The sequence below is a fragment of the Canis aureus genome, chromosome 17 (genome assembly GCF_053574225.1).
Source record: "Canis aureus isolate CA01 chromosome 17, VMU_Caureus_v.1.0, whole genome shotgun sequence".
In the NCBI taxonomy this organism is placed as follows: Eukaryota; Metazoa; Chordata; class Mammalia; order Carnivora; family Canidae; genus Canis; species Canis aureus.
Window position 1 is genome coordinate 23,790,371 of NC_135627.1, and position 15,934 is coordinate 23,806,304.

Sequence of the window (15,934 nt, forward strand, 5' to 3'; positions counted from 1 at the left end):
TCTTTGGAAGATACAGGATCAGCTTAAAATTAGCTCCTTCTGAGTATTGAGAGTAGGACTTAGAATTCTCTTTTTTGTTTCTTTATTCAGAGCAAAATGTTTCCAGTAAGTTGGCCTACAAGAGAGCTATCATCTAATACCAGGAAGAGCTGCTATAATCCTATTCAGTCTTTGAGTTTATTCCTACTTTCAACCATAGAAGCAAACCCCCTCTGAGAGAGATTGTTTGTCCATATTTAGGATAACTTATTGATTTTTATTTACTTCTGTTAGGCAATTAAGAGGTTGTAGTGAGTTCACCATATTCACTTGTGGTAAGCAATGATGTAGTAATATACAATCCTACTCTTACTCAAATAACACCACAGAAGTCTGTTTCCTGTTTCTATGTATCTAACAATGAACTCTGCAAGATTTAAGAGCTATTTAATCCATGTGGCAAATCAGTGATTCCACATGGTTCTACCATGCCACCATGAGGCCTCAATGTTGGTTACAGAGGGGGAAGAGAATGCATAAGGAATGTAGTGGATATTTACACTGCCTCTTCTGTTCTTCAGTCCTCCTGGGTGAAAACAGAGAAAATGTAAGTTTAATGTAAATCTATGCACTAGCTAAGCATGTTTTCATGTATATTCTTTTTCGATTGGTGCTCAGTCATAGTCTGTGTACCCCTTCCTCTACAAGCTCTTAACAGTCGTTCATTTCTGTTGGTAACAGTAGTATCTGTCCTAAATGATTTTCTCACATTTGCAGGGATTTACATATTTATTTATTTATTCATGAGAGACAGAGAGAAAAGAGAGAGGCAGAGACACAGGCAGAGGGAGAAGCAGGTTCCATGCAGGGAGCCTGACGTGGGACTCTATCCCGGGCCTCCAGGATCACGCCCTGGGCTGAAGGCAGGTGCTAAACCGCTGGGCCGCCCAGGGATCCCCCATGATTTATTTTTCATTTGATCATTTGCCATGTCCAATCGTGAAATATGCACAATCCATACGGAAAGGGCTTTATTAGGAAGGAGCATCATCTATACTTTCAGTTTCCAGCCGGGAAACCAGTCACAATTAGAATTACATATAAACAAATCTACAAAACCATCAGGCAGTGTGACTTTCTCTTTCTTTCTTTCTTTCTTTCTTTTCTTTCTTTCTTTCTTTCTTTCTTTCTTTCTTTCTTTCTTTCTTTTTCTTTCTTTCTCTCTTTCTTTCTCTCTTTCTTTCTTTCTTTCTTTCTTTCTTTCTTTCTTTCTTTCTCTCTCTTTCTTTTTTCTAAGATTCTATTTATTTATTGGAGAGAGAGTGTGAGAAAGCACAAGCAGAGGGTAGGAGCAGAGGGAGGAGAAGCAGGCTCTCCGCTGAGCCGGGAGCCTGATGTGGGGCACAATTCACCCAGGATCCCAACCATATTCTATTATATATTATGCTTTTGTCAACAAACCAGCCACTTTGCCATAAAATTACATATGAAAAGAATACGATCTTTGGTTGTCCTCCTTCTGCATACAATTTTTCACTCTTCATTCTAATCCTTTTCTACCCTTTCACTTCTATTAAATATCCTCATGGCATGTATTAGAAGCCAAATGCAAAGCAATGCTTAAACAGCATTTCACCATAAGAGCTACCTCTGCTCCAATAGAGAAAGTAAAATACTGAGTGACTATAAATCTAAGAACAGAGAATCGTTCCTGTTTATTCCACAGCCGATACAGGTCATTTTCTATCAGTTCTAATTTATATATCAGTTCTAATATATATGCTATTGTGTGATGATAAGAGAGAGCTATAATCTCTTGCTAAAGTATCTTTTTTAAACAAAGAACTTGGATCTTATTATCTCAAAATTCTTTCAGCTACAAAAATTCTCAGCTGTCCTCATGCTTTATCATTTCTAACAGCTTTTTTTTTTCACTTACTAAAGTAGAAATTCTACTTTCTATTAGGTTTTTCTCATTTAATTGAGACTTGGTAACACTTTCTGACTGACAATATGGTTTAATAAGATATGATGTAATTGTACAATATATGAATAAAAGCCTCTGAATTTAGAAACCTGGTTCAAATTCCCTGTCAACCGCTTGCCAGTGGTGTGTCATCTGACAAATTATTTAACTTCTTAGCCTCGGTTTCCCCATCTAAAAAGTGGCAATAGTGTTAGTAACTTCTTAAAGGTGGATTAAATATTCAGGTGCTATGCACAATACTAGGTGGGTAATGCATATGTAGCACTACTACTAATAACATTAAATTTTCTTTTTTAAAATGAAGCACAGAGGCATGCAAAGTTGGCAGTTTGTAGAGTAGATTTTTGGAGCTTTTAGGGAGCCTGTGATAATATGTCACACATACAATGTGATCTATGGTTTAAAACATGCTTTTCCTTATTGTGCATTACAGAATGGACAAGCAAGGCAGCCATGGAAATTTTGATATCAATACTAAGTAGCTGCACATGAAAGAAAAGTCGGATTTTTATATGGATGTGATGCTTGTAATTGCAAGCTGCCTTTAATCAGGCATTCTTAGTTTGAGAAAATATATATAATCGTGGCACTTGTAATATAAATACTCTGTAATATTAAAAGGATATATAGCTTGAATACTTACCAAAGAGAATCAAAGTTATAGAGAAAATAGTCCCAATTAGTATTATATGGTACTTATTATTCAGCAGAAATAATTATATTCAAATCTCAACTATCCTTAATATTGGAGAGCAGAAAATAATATTGAGAATGCAGAGCTTTCTTATAGTAACTTTTAGCATTCTAGGGCCAGGGGTCTACACAGATACACTGTAAGTACAACAATATGTCACAACCAAATAAGCATCTACAAAAGTAAACTAATTATAAATATTTTTACTTTGACTTCACAACTGAACCTTCCTGAGATTACAATAGCTGTCTGAATGAAAAAGAGAAAAAATAGAGATATATGTGAATCAATGAATAAAAAAATTTAAGCAATTTTCTTAGTTTTAATTTTTTAATATGCTGGTTTTGAGTTTTTAAGATGTATTTATTAATATATATGTATATATCAGTATATATTTAAACATATATCACCATTAAGTTACTTTTTATTATAGTGTATATTTAATTCTGGATAAGAATATATGTCCTATACCATTCCAAGGAGATTAAGGACTTTTTAAAATGTTGACATTTACTCTTCATGATTTCAAATACACACTAAAAGACTCAGTATTGTCAGTTTAACTATTTGTGTCACCCATTTATGTTAGAGATGACTGTAATAAAGATTAATATTTCTGACAACTCATAAAAACATGTACTTTATATGTTTGTCGTCAAAATTTCCAAAGTGCCACCCACACTGAGCCTTCAATTTTGTCTTTCCTTCTTGTGGCTTTCTGACAGAATAAGGGAAAAATGAAATAAGGAAAGAAGAGGAAGGCTGGCTGCTGCTTTGCTTCCCTCAGCCTTTCTCTCTGCTTAGCTGGCATTTGTTCTATTTTTCAAGGGCAGTTCTGAAGCTACAGAAAAGTGGAAAAGACACATAATATTGTGGAAGTCCCATACTCTTTGTCTCCAGGTTTCAATCTGTGATTTGACTTTATTACTCTTGAATCTTTCATACCTCTAGTAATTGTTTGTTTATAGTAAATATGAAATGCCATATTTTTATTTTATGTTTCTGTTAAAGTGACAGTTAAACCTTAGCAATTATGTGATGTGTTTGCAACTGAATTGGTGTTCAACTCATGTTCTAATTGTTCAAATCATGTTCTACTACAAATCCGCAAATTTCATTATTTCTCACATCTAAAGCTTGCCTATGTGAAATCATACTCTTTCATTCTTATGGTTAATCTTTATATTAAGCATCCAAATGGATCTGTGGGAAAAGGAGAGGCTAATTATTTTATTTACATCTTATGGGCATTAATTAATTGGAGGTCTATACTTAAAATTAATGTAGTAAATACAGAAAAGGCGCTAAGACTATATGGGCTAAAGCCAAGGGAATTTAGCATTGTTTTCCACTTGTTATTGACAACACTTTTATGTTAGTCAAGATTTACAGTTACTTATGATCAACGACAAGAGCTATCCCAATCTAGGCCACCAAATCACACATGCTTCCGGAAATTTGCACAGAATAGAGTCAGGGAGAATTTAAGTATTTTCTACTTTCAATAGTCTCTTCTTTGTGGATTTTTCTATCTACAATACACACTTCTTAAACTGCAACTTCATGCTACTTTTAGCTAATTGCTTCATCTAACAGAACTAATAAAGCATTTGTCTATAGTTTTTAAATTTTAAGTTAATATTTGTAAGTATTTATAGAATAATTGCCTTATTGGTTTACTAAGTGAAGTTGTTCTAACTGCACTCTCTTGTTTTTTCCTGTTTCAAAACTTTCAAAAGCAATTACACAAATGTGAACTTACATACCTCTAGTTTATTACACTCTCTTTATGGTAGGATTAACCTAGGTAGAGGAATAAAGCTATGTTAGCAGATATCTTTCCAGTTTGGCAAAGCAATAAGTAGTGTAGGTGAATTTAATTTTTAAAAATCTAAAGCATCTTTGAAAATTAGAATTTTACAGAACCACCATCTTTACTATAATGTCCTTATCTCATTTGCTTAATTTTAAAATTATTTAAATTGCATTACTTGAAACAAAAAATCATAATAGTTATTCATAAAAGAATGCTTATCTAGGTTTACAGATTTCCTAAATTTTCACTTCATTCATATCCATCAGTATTTCATCAGTAAAGGTTTTATATCCTTTTTAAAAACCTGTTATGTTTTATCACTTTAAAAATTTTATATCTATGTATTTGATAATTACAAAGATACTTTAATTTCAAAAAGTATCTTTCATCTAAAGGAATAAAAATAACCTAATATTCTTTGAATTCTGTGGCATTTGGGGTGGAAAAATATCCAGAATTTCAAAATCTAAATCCAAATACAGAAAAATCATTCCATAGTATTTTTTAATTGCTGTGTTGTAGGCTACTTATTATTAATATCAGCTCAAAAAAGTTCATTTCTAATTACCTCCTGCAAGTTTTTTTTTTTTTTTCTATTGAAGACCTCAATTGACTGACACATTAAATTATGCATGATCAACTGAAAAGGATCAGTTCAAATTTTGGCACTCAGTCACCATCTGTGCTTTGTGCACTGACATATCTCACTTCACTTTCATGTTTGCTTTATAAATGGTGTGACGGTTAGGCTTTTCATAACGTTTGTTGTTCCATAAAATTAATTCTAGTGATGGTCATATTTTGAGAACATAAAGCTCCATTCAAGAAACTGAAGAATTTTGAAAATAAAAACTTCCATTAGTGTGGTGACTTAATTTCAAACATTTCTCATGACAATCAATCCAGGTATAGAGTCAGCAGAAATTTTTCAGAACATATAATCTTGGGACCTAATTTCTGTTGCAATGCTACTTCCTTCAAAAAAGCCTTTAGTGGGATCTTCCATGTTATAAATGTGCATAGTTTCAAACTTTAAAGCAAATAAAAAGTAAAAACAATTCTCTCAATCCATTTATTAACAATTATTATCACTTTGTTAAACTTAAGAAGAGACAAATGCAAGACATACTGAACATTCAAGTCAAATATAGTAAATGTTGTGCATTGTAAAATAATCTTTAAGATTATCAGTAAAGTATTTGTATACATTCATCTGGAATAATAAATAAATGACTTTATTATTGTCGTGTACCCTGAGATATAGCATGGATCTAAATCTTTGGCACACATATTTTACTCTAACCCACATCCCAAATATTTTCCCCAAATAATAGCAAATGTAATTTCTACAGTCTTTGTCTATAATGGCCCTCATTTTTAGAGTGAAATTCTGTGAATTATTCATGTTACCTATCTTACTTGCATGTTCAAAGGAGTGATTTGTCTTTTGTTTTTCAACTACAATTGTGTAAAATAATCCTTTCATATTAAATAAATTTTTAAAAAATCTGGCCTAGATAAACTGTCACATTCCCACAAAATACTTTCTGTAGTCCAAAGATAACTTCTAGAAAGTTTTAGAAATTATTTTCTAGTTTTATTAGTCTCCAAGTTTTTTCCCTTAATGTTCACTTCATTAGATTCAGGAAAAATATGACCAAAAGTTCTTAATAGCAAAAATCTTTCTACTTTTAAAATGTTCCCAGAAAAAAAGAGGCACAAAGTCAAAAGGAAGAAAAATGAACTAATTTTCTTGGCAATCAAATGAGTATTTGGAACCAAGGATTAAATGAAGTAAAATTCTGGTTACACCTCCCCTTCTTTTCCTGAAAGTAAACAGACATTGAACTATTTTAAAACTGTTACAAAACCAAAGGTTATAAAAGTTTTACGTTTTCACCTTGACATTTCCTATTGATAGTAACTTCGAAAAAAAAAGTTGTCTTTCAAAATTTACTACACCATTGTTAGGATTATGTGATTTACAATAAAGAAGAGAGAAAAGTAATCAATTCAAAGCCAAATACTTTTCTCTGATACCCTTTCTTACGTTTCTTCTAAAAACACTGTACTTAATATTTTCTTTTTATCCAGGTATACACTATGCTAACTTTCTAATGGCCAGTTTTTATTTTTTATTTTTTTTCACCAGATACATTTGCTTTGGTTCCCTTAAAAGTTTGGTATTTAATCAAGATTTGGCCTTCGATCAACATCTTCTCTTACTGAGAGATTTAATCTAGGCATATGTTTCTCTAACAACTACCTATAGAACATTAAAAATATACTTCTAACATGGATATTTTTACAAACTTATATAGACAACTACATCTCCATCTAAATAGTTTCCCATGTATAGTGATTACAGATACTATTTGTAGGAAACATTTGTGATGTATGACAGCTTCAAAACATAATCCTGTGTATTTACCCAACCACACAATGAAGCAGCTATTGGAATTTGCTTTTGGCAGATAATAATATTATTCAATATTTCTCATAGCCCTGGTGCTATTTTAACTATCACCTTTCTTATATCATTTAATCTTCACAATCATTGTATCTAGTAGGTAACGTTATTATCCCATTTTTACATTGGTTGTAACTTTAGCATAGAGAAATTGAGTTATTTGTTAAAAGTGACACAGTGGAAGGCTTGCTACTTTTGTTAATCAATCTGATAGTTGTTTTATTACAAACGCTGTACCTTATACTTACACTATACTGACCCGCACAGGCCCTCAATTCAATCTAATAAAATATACCTTCATATTTTCCTCACCACCATCTTTTTATCCTATATTTAAAATTTTTATTCTAACACCATGGAAATAATTCTAACATATGCATGGCTTACCTCTGTCTTATATGTAGCATTTAATTTTTGATATATTCTGCCAATATTCTCTTAATAGTTTCCACTTTTGTTGCTTTCTTTGAGTCAGCACTGCTACTGCTTAAATCCATCTTTTCACACTGGGACTAAAGCAATAATCTCTTCTAAATTGTCTTGTTGCCATTATTAGAAACCCTTTCTAAACTGCTCCATACTCTCTGAATCAAAACACTTAAAAAGTCTTATAGAAGCATATTACTGAAGTATTCTAATATTTTAGTAACTTTTCATCTCACATTATTTTATAGGACGATATGACTTTCTCCTTCCTATCATTTCAAACACATAGTCTATTTTTAACTCTTCTGCTTATCATAACAACTTATACAGACTTAACTAAATGAAATATCTTAATCCATGACTCCAGTCTTTTGCACATGCTGGTGTCCCTCCAACTGGAATGAACTTTTTTTTTTTTTAATATTTTATTTATTTACATAAGAGAGAGAGAGAGAGCATGAGCAGAGGGGAGAAGCAGAGGGACAGGGTTAAGAAAACTCTGTGCTCAGCAACTTGCAGTTCCGTTCCAGGACCCTGAGATCACCACCCGAGTCAAAATCAAGAGTCAGATGTTCAATTGACTGAGCAGCCCAGGTTCCCCTGGAATGAACTCCTATACCTAGGGTGCATCTACTAATCTCTCTGTTCTGCCATCCTTGATCATAATTCCAATTATAATTGATCATTTTCACCTTTGTTTATCATTGCATCTTTATGCCAAGCAGTGTTTTGGTGCTATATATCCACATGTTACCCATATTTAAAAATATATTTGAGTATATGTGAATATATATTTTATATATATCATATGATATATATTTTATATACGTATATTATATATATTACATATGTATTATACACATTTTATATATACATATACTTTTTACATATATTTAACATATTTATATGTCGAGCATATATGTTCATATATATGTTTAATATATATTTCAATTATAGTACTTAAGATAATCTATCACAATAATTCGTTAATATACTTCCCATTTAAATATGATCTACATTGTGAAGTAGAATCATAGGACTTACTACGGGGAGCAAAGAAAATGGAAAATTTAAGAGTTACTTTCAGAATTACAAGTTTGGATGACCAATTGTCCCTGAAATTATTTGAGTTAGTAAGAAGAGGCAGAGAAACCAATTTGGATGGATTTTTAATTTTACTTATACTTCATTTTGCTCTGATATATTGCTGAAGTTTAACTATAATCATTAGCTCAAAAACAATTTCTTTATAAGACACAAAGTCATTTGTGTACTTTGATTAAAACTACATTTTAAGGAAAACATTTAAAAGAAGAAAAGACTAAAATTAAATATTAGAAAATTCTTATGTGAGCCATTTCCACACAGAGTTTAATTGTGTATGCAATAATTGGTTATTGAAAGTTATGTATACCATAGGCATTAGATGAAGAAAGATATAAATTTAGACAAAAAGGGGAAAAAACATTGTTTTTAAAATGTTGCCATGCATGTCATCTATATACTCATGGTTTTGAAATCATATTCAACAAATTAAAATGCTGTTTTGGTATAGTTGCCATGAGGCCACTTTAATAACAATCATTTCATGTTCATGGTACACTTAGTAAAGAGAGACAGTCTAGATTTTGTCATTTTATTTTATTTTTTTATTTTTTTTAGATTTTGTAATTTTATTTTTTTTTAATTTATTTTTATTGGTGTTCAATTTGCCAACATACAGAATAACACCCAGTGCTCATCCCGTCGAGTGCCCCCCTCAGTGCCCGTCACCCATTCACCCCCACCCCCGCTCTCCTCCCCTTCCACCACCCCTAGTTCGTTTCCCAGAGTTAGGAGTCTTTATGTTCTGTCTCCCTTTCTGATATTTCCCACACATTTCTTCTCCCTTCCCTTCTATTCCCTTTCGCTATTATTTATATTCCCCAAAATGAATGAGAACATATAATGTTTGTCTTTCTCCGATTGACTCATTTCACTCAGCATAATACCCTCCAGTTCCATCCACGTCAAAGCAAATGGTGGGCATTTGTCGTTTCTAATGGCTGAGTAATATTCCATTGTATACATAAACCACATCTTCTTTAGCCATTCATCTTTCGATGGACACCGAGGCTCCTTCCACAGTTTGGCTATTGTGGACATTGCTGCTAGAAACATTGGGGTGCAGGTGTCCCAGTGTTTCATTGCACCTATATCTTTGAGGTAAATCCCCAACAGTGCAATTGCTGGGTCGTGGGGCAGGTCTATTTTTAACCCTTTGAGGAACCTCCACAGAGTTTTCCAGAGTGGCTGCACCAGTTCACATTCCCACCAACAGTGTAAGAGGGTTCCCTTTTCTCCGCATCCTCTCCAACATTTGTGGTTTCCTGCCTTGTTAATTTTCCCCATTCTCACTGGTGTGAGCTGGTATCTCATTGTGGTTTTGATTTGTATTTCCCTGATGGCAAGTGATGCAGAGCATTTTCTCATATGCATGTTGGCCATGTCTATGTCTTCCTCTGTGAGATTTCTCTTCATGTCTTTTGCCCATTTCATGATTGGATTGTTTGTTTCTTTGGTGTTGAGTTTAATAAGTTCTTTATAGATCTTGGAAGCTAGCCCTTCATCTGATACGTCATTTGCAAATATCTTCTTCCATTCTGTGGATTGTCTTTGAGTTTTGTTGACTGTATCCTTTGCTGTGCAAAAGCTTCTTATCTTGATGAAGTCCCAATAGTTCATTTTTGCTTTTGTTTCTTTTGCCTTCTTGGATGTATCTTGCAAGAAGTTACTGTGGCTGAGTTCAAAAAGGGTGTTGCCTGTGTTCTCCTCTAGGATTTTGATGGAATCTTGTCTCACACTTAGATCTTTCATCCATTTTGAGTTTATCTTTGTGTTTGGTAAAAGAGAGTGGTCTAGTTTTTTTTTTTTTTTTATATTTATTTATTTATTTATTTATTTATTTATTTATTTATTTTAGTCACAGAGAGAGAGAGAGAGAGGCAGAGACACAGGCAGAGGGAGAAGCAGGCTCCATGCACCGGGAGCCCGATGTGGGATTCGATCCCGGGTCTCCAGGATCGCGCCCGGGGCCAAAGGCAGGTGCCAAACTGCTGCGCCACCCAGGGATCCCCGAGAGTGGTCTAGTTTCAATCTGCATGTTGATGTCCAATTTTGTAATTTTAATCAATTTTTTCAACTTTACTAAATTTACAAGTGAAAGAAGATAAGGGAGTAAAACTATAAAAGGATACACTTAATAATAATAGCAGTTGAAATTCCTCAGATGAGACATAAAACATAATTTTAAAAGTTAATGAACTTCAAACAAGAAAATTACGAAATAAACAATGTTTAAGAATATTAGAAGCAAAAAAAAAAAAAAAAAGAATATTAGAAGCAAACAAATGGCACAACAGTTAGGAAATCACAAAAAAAACAAATCAGGAAAGTGAATTATGCATTTGCTTTGCACTCTTGATCACCCCTAGCTCCTTAAAATAGTTTCTACAACTGTAAAATGAAAGGACTGAGTTAGATGGTAGTAAGAGTATTTTAGTCCTAAAATTTCATTACTATGATAATAGACACCATTTCAGGAGCATAAACCAAGTGTTTCACATACATGACTACATTTAAGCTTCATTACAAACTCTAAAGGAGTTTTTCTGTATAATAAAAAACATAAAATTAAATTTCAGAAAGTTATGTCTCCAGATGAGAGCAAGAATCCAAACAAAATCAGACTTTAAAGCAATGAGCCTTATTTTAAGAATTTGTGGGTTTTGAGGTATGTAATACTGAGTCAAAAATGATAAAGATAGAATGGGGTTAAAATCCATGTAGTAACCCAGTCAACATGTATTAAATACTTAGTATGAGGAACCCATCATGTTTGCTCTAAGCTAAAGATTTTTAAAAGTTTGTATAAAGTTATCTTCATTATTTACTATTTTATTAGCATATTCTTTTTTACTTTTTGGTTGTTTAAAAATATTTTCAACATCTACAGAATGGATAAAGATGATGTCTGAGTAACTACTCATTAATAGCACACACCTACAAGATAGCAAATGATCAAATGAATGGAAAATACATATAGTAACTTTCAGTATCATTTTAAGCCAGAGCTATAATACCCACTTTTCTCCCCCAGCACTGGAGAGGGAACAAGGAGCAATATATTTTTTTCTTGATTGTACTTCTAATCAAGCAAGTCACTTTATTTTTTTGCAATTACTTTTTCTCTCACATATGATAAAGGGATTAGAGTATGTTATCACTGATATTTCTATGCATTTTTGACAGATGGCCACAAACTATTCCTTTTCCAGGGGAGCAGTGATGCTGAAAATATTTAGATTGTTTCACGGAAATTTATTTCATGGTGAAAAATGTATGCAGAATTCAGAGTTAAAAAGTTAACATTTTCTAAAGTCTTTTTTGTTGTTGTTCTAAAGTGATTCTGATTCATAGAAGATGATAAAGCATAAAATTTTTCTCAAAGTGATTGATCTGCAAGACACAGATTAGGAAATGATGTTTCTAATCCCCCCCTTTTTTTTTTAAGATTTTATGTATTTATTCATAAGAAACACAAAGAGAGAGGCAGAGTGAGAAGCAGGCTTCTTGCGTGGAGCCTGATGTGGGACTTGATTCCAGGATGCTGAGATCACACACTGAGCCGAAGGCAGACACTCAGCCTGAGCCACCCAGGTAGCCCCTAATTCCTGTTTTCTTTAGCTAATTAGCACACATATGGAACAGAAAGATTCATTCCAAATTATACAGGAAATCTAAATGAGATGTGTGTAATTTTTTAAAAAAATTAATTAAACTTACATGTTGTTTATAATTTTGATCTCTCCCAGATTAAATTCTTTCAAAGAATCTAAGAAAAGTGAATTATATTAAAACTCATCACAACTAAAAGCCAATACCTGCTTATTTGTTTTGTTTTATAAAAGATGGATATAATTTAACGAATATTTTAGGAAAGCTTATAAATATTTCTAAAGGAGATAATAATTGCAACATTTACTGAATCTGGGAGGGTTTTTTTTGTTTAAGCATTAGGTAATCAAAGCTGATATTTGGTGGACAAAAACAATGAAAAAGGAAACAGACTCTACTACTAATACTTGAAAGTATTAGATGCTTTATATTTGATTCCTCAGCCATTGGTCATTTGCCCCCCCTTTTTTTTCACTTTTGAAGTTTTGGCTTAATGTTCTGGAATCTCATGTCAACTAGCTTAATACAGAATCCTTCCCCCCATGCATAGTAGATCACTAATGATTGCATCTTCACAAAGAATACAGTGTTTTATATGTGTGAATGTAAAGTGATTCTCTAGAAGATCAAAAATCACTTATCTTATTAAAGATATTTATAGGGAAAAAAGATAAGAGCTACAGTCCAAATTGATTCAGTTTAAATATGATTTTAATAAATGCAACATTTAAATCCCATGTAAATATTTCTCACTAAATCCTAATGTGCATACACTGTGTGAGTACAACAGACAAATAATTTACTTATACCATTTTATGAAATGTAACCTCTAAAAGTTGTTTTTGACATGAAAGCATTGGTCATATTTTGATATTACTTCATTACGCTTTAATTAGTATATATAAAGCATATAAGGTTTATAAAACAATTTAACAATTTAATCTTGGAAGACAAATTTTTGTACTATGTTGTAACATTATTTATTATGCAGATTTAATTAAAACTTACTATTTTACAGTCAATTTATCTCTTCAAATACCAATTTTATGCTGTATATAAGTCCTCACAAACAGGAAAAGTTTTAGGATTTGTTCCATTGTCTTAGTAGTCAAAAATAAAATACTGAACAGTATATCACAAAAGACTTTTATTATGTGCTTTTACATTGGTGAATGAGTAATAATAATAACAACAGATAATTGAAATGATTTATTTCTTCAATTAGAAGTCACACATATTTTTTCAAATTGAAAACGTCTAGCCAACTGTATTTTCCATCTACCAACCCAGTGTTAGGTAACCAAAGAGAATATAAAACTTCCTGGAAAAAATTTGTGAAATTACCAGTGTAAAGATGTGATAATCACAGTGCAGTTCTGGAAAAAAACTAAATAAACAATAGGATACCGTCTTGGAGATGAAAAAAAAATGTCCAAGAGATGCCCAATAATTACAGAAAAGATCTAGTGGAGGTGGTCTCTAATGAACGTAGAGAAGGAAATCCATGTTAGCTATAGAAGTCAAGAGCAATATAACAGAGGGAGGAATAACACCATGGCAGTTTTTCTGTGGGAGAATGGGAAAGTTTTAAGAGGCCCAAGTGATAAAATTAATGAGGAGAATAAAATGTGGAGTCTGCACTAGATCTAGCAGGTATTTGGTATTTGAAGTAAAGGTCTGCGAAAGAAAATGTGGAACAGCTGGTCATGTATTTTTAAACAAAATATTAAAAGATAAATCTCATGGAAAGGGAGAACAGACTTCGTGAGAAACAGCAATCTAAAAATTTCCAAAGGAGATTTCATGTGTTAATAAAGTTTTCAGATTAATTGTTATTGTATTAAGGACTCTGAAACCTCTTGGAGCCAGTATTCTTTTCTGAAACTCTCAAAGAAAATTATCTTTGGAGGGGAACATGTGTTTATTTAGCTTTACATGCAGCTTTCATGTTGGCACTCACTTGCTCAAATATCTTCAAAGATTAGTGCTTCCTGAAAGATAGAGTAAAATTTTTCTAACATGTGTTTGAACTCCTTAATAAATGGCCCAATGTTATATTTTTAAAGAGCATTTACATTTTTTATGAGCTCTTTAAACCAAGCTGAACTCACTAGATGCAGCTTCAACCAACATTCCTTATACATTTCCTTTCCAGATCATGCAAAATTCCCTCCTCTTTGCTTGTTTTATTTCCATTCATCCTTCAGATTCTGTAACACTGATAAGTTTTCCCTGATTATTCCAAGGAACATACACTAAGCTCTTCTTTTTCAAAAATTTAATAGTGCTTATTTAGCCTAGAGAAATATAAGATTTGCAAACTGCCATATTTTAAAAGTTAACTTTAATGCATTTTCCCAACAAAACAACAATATGCTGTGGCTTATTTATTGTAATATATTATCAGTTATAAATTTCATCAGAGGATTACAGAATACTCCCCTTGCCCCTGATTTTACCACAATACGAGGGCTCCAGTATAATAACAAGAATTATACCTGAGTTGTAAGGCAGATCCCACTCAGTGATTAGAGGCCTGGAACTTTTAGTTCTTCTCCTGACTTCTAGGGAGGGAAAAAGCTGAAGGTTGAATTACTCATCATTGCTCAATTTAATCAGGCAAGCCTATATAATGAAGCCTCCATAAACACCTAAAGAATGAGTTTGGACAGCTCCTTGGTTGGTGAACACGTGGAGGTGTCAGAAAGATGGTTCCATGGAGAGTGTCCAGAAGCTCTCCACTCCTTCCCCACACTTTAACCTGTGCATCTTTTCTATCTGGCTATTCCTGACTGGTCCTTTTATACTAAACTGGAAATCTAATAAGTAAAACATTTCTCTCAGTTCTGTGAGCCACTCCAGCAAATTAGTCTACTCTAGGAGGAGGTTGTAGGAACAGAAAGACAGGGAACAGCCTGAGCTTGAGACTGGGATATGAAGTTTGGTGGAGGGCAGTCTTGTAGGACTCAGCCCTCAACCTGTGGAATATGTTTCAGTCCTTCTGTAGGTGGTGCCAGAACTGAGTTGAATTATTGAACACCGTGGGGTTCCATCCAAGAATTGTTTGGTGTTGGGTGGCATGCCCCCCAACCACACACATGTTGGAACTGGGTCCAGAAACCCAAAATATGAAGAGACAGACATAGCCAACATTCCAGTAGTTTCTTTGGGAATCCCTTCTAGGTACTCTCCCCTACAAAAATAAGTACTATCTTGACATCTAGGACAATAAATGAGTTTCTTTGCCTTCTTCTTTAAAAAAAATATTTTATTTAAATTCAATTTGCCAATATATGGTATAACACCCAGTGCTCATCCCATCAAGTGCCCTCTTTAGTCTCCATCACCCAGTTACCACATCCCCCTGCCCTTCTTCTCTTCTGCAATCCTTTGTTTTTGCCTTCTTTTTTGATAAGCTGTGTTAATTGGTGCTGTTTTTAGGTGTTGGTTTATTTTACCCAACATATCAAAATTACTGATTTAATAAAGTTTTATAGTATTATTAACATTTTTGATATCTCCATGGCCTATATTGACATATTCTTCTTTATTTCTAATATTAGTAATTTCTGTTTTCCTTATATTTTTTTCTGCATTAGTTCTAGCTAGTGGTTTATGAATTTTATTCATCTTTCAAAAAACCAGCATTTAAATTTTTCTTTCTTTAGTTTCCTTTTGTTCTCCATGTTATTTTTATTTATACATATATGAATAAATATATAAATAAGTTTTATTTATACATATTTTTATTTACACATATCCTTTGGTTTGATTTGCTTTTTTTAAAAATAATAATGGCAGCTTAAATTCTTGAATTTTGGCTGGTCTTCCTATTAGTATGTTCAT

General features: G+C 32.7%; 1 long non-coding RNA gene across 1 annotated transcript in view; it reads left to right on the plus strand.

Moving 5' to 3' along the window:
- Positions 1–455: 455 nt before the first annotated feature.
- LOC144287471 (uncharacterized) overlaps positions 456–15,934 on the plus strand; it is an 87,175-nt gene continuing 71,696 nt past the window's right edge. The window contains exon 1 of the long non-coding RNA XR_013355261.1: positions 456–586. This is a non-coding gene — a long non-coding RNA (uncharacterized LOC144287471). The remainder of the gene's footprint in view (positions 587–15,934) is intronic.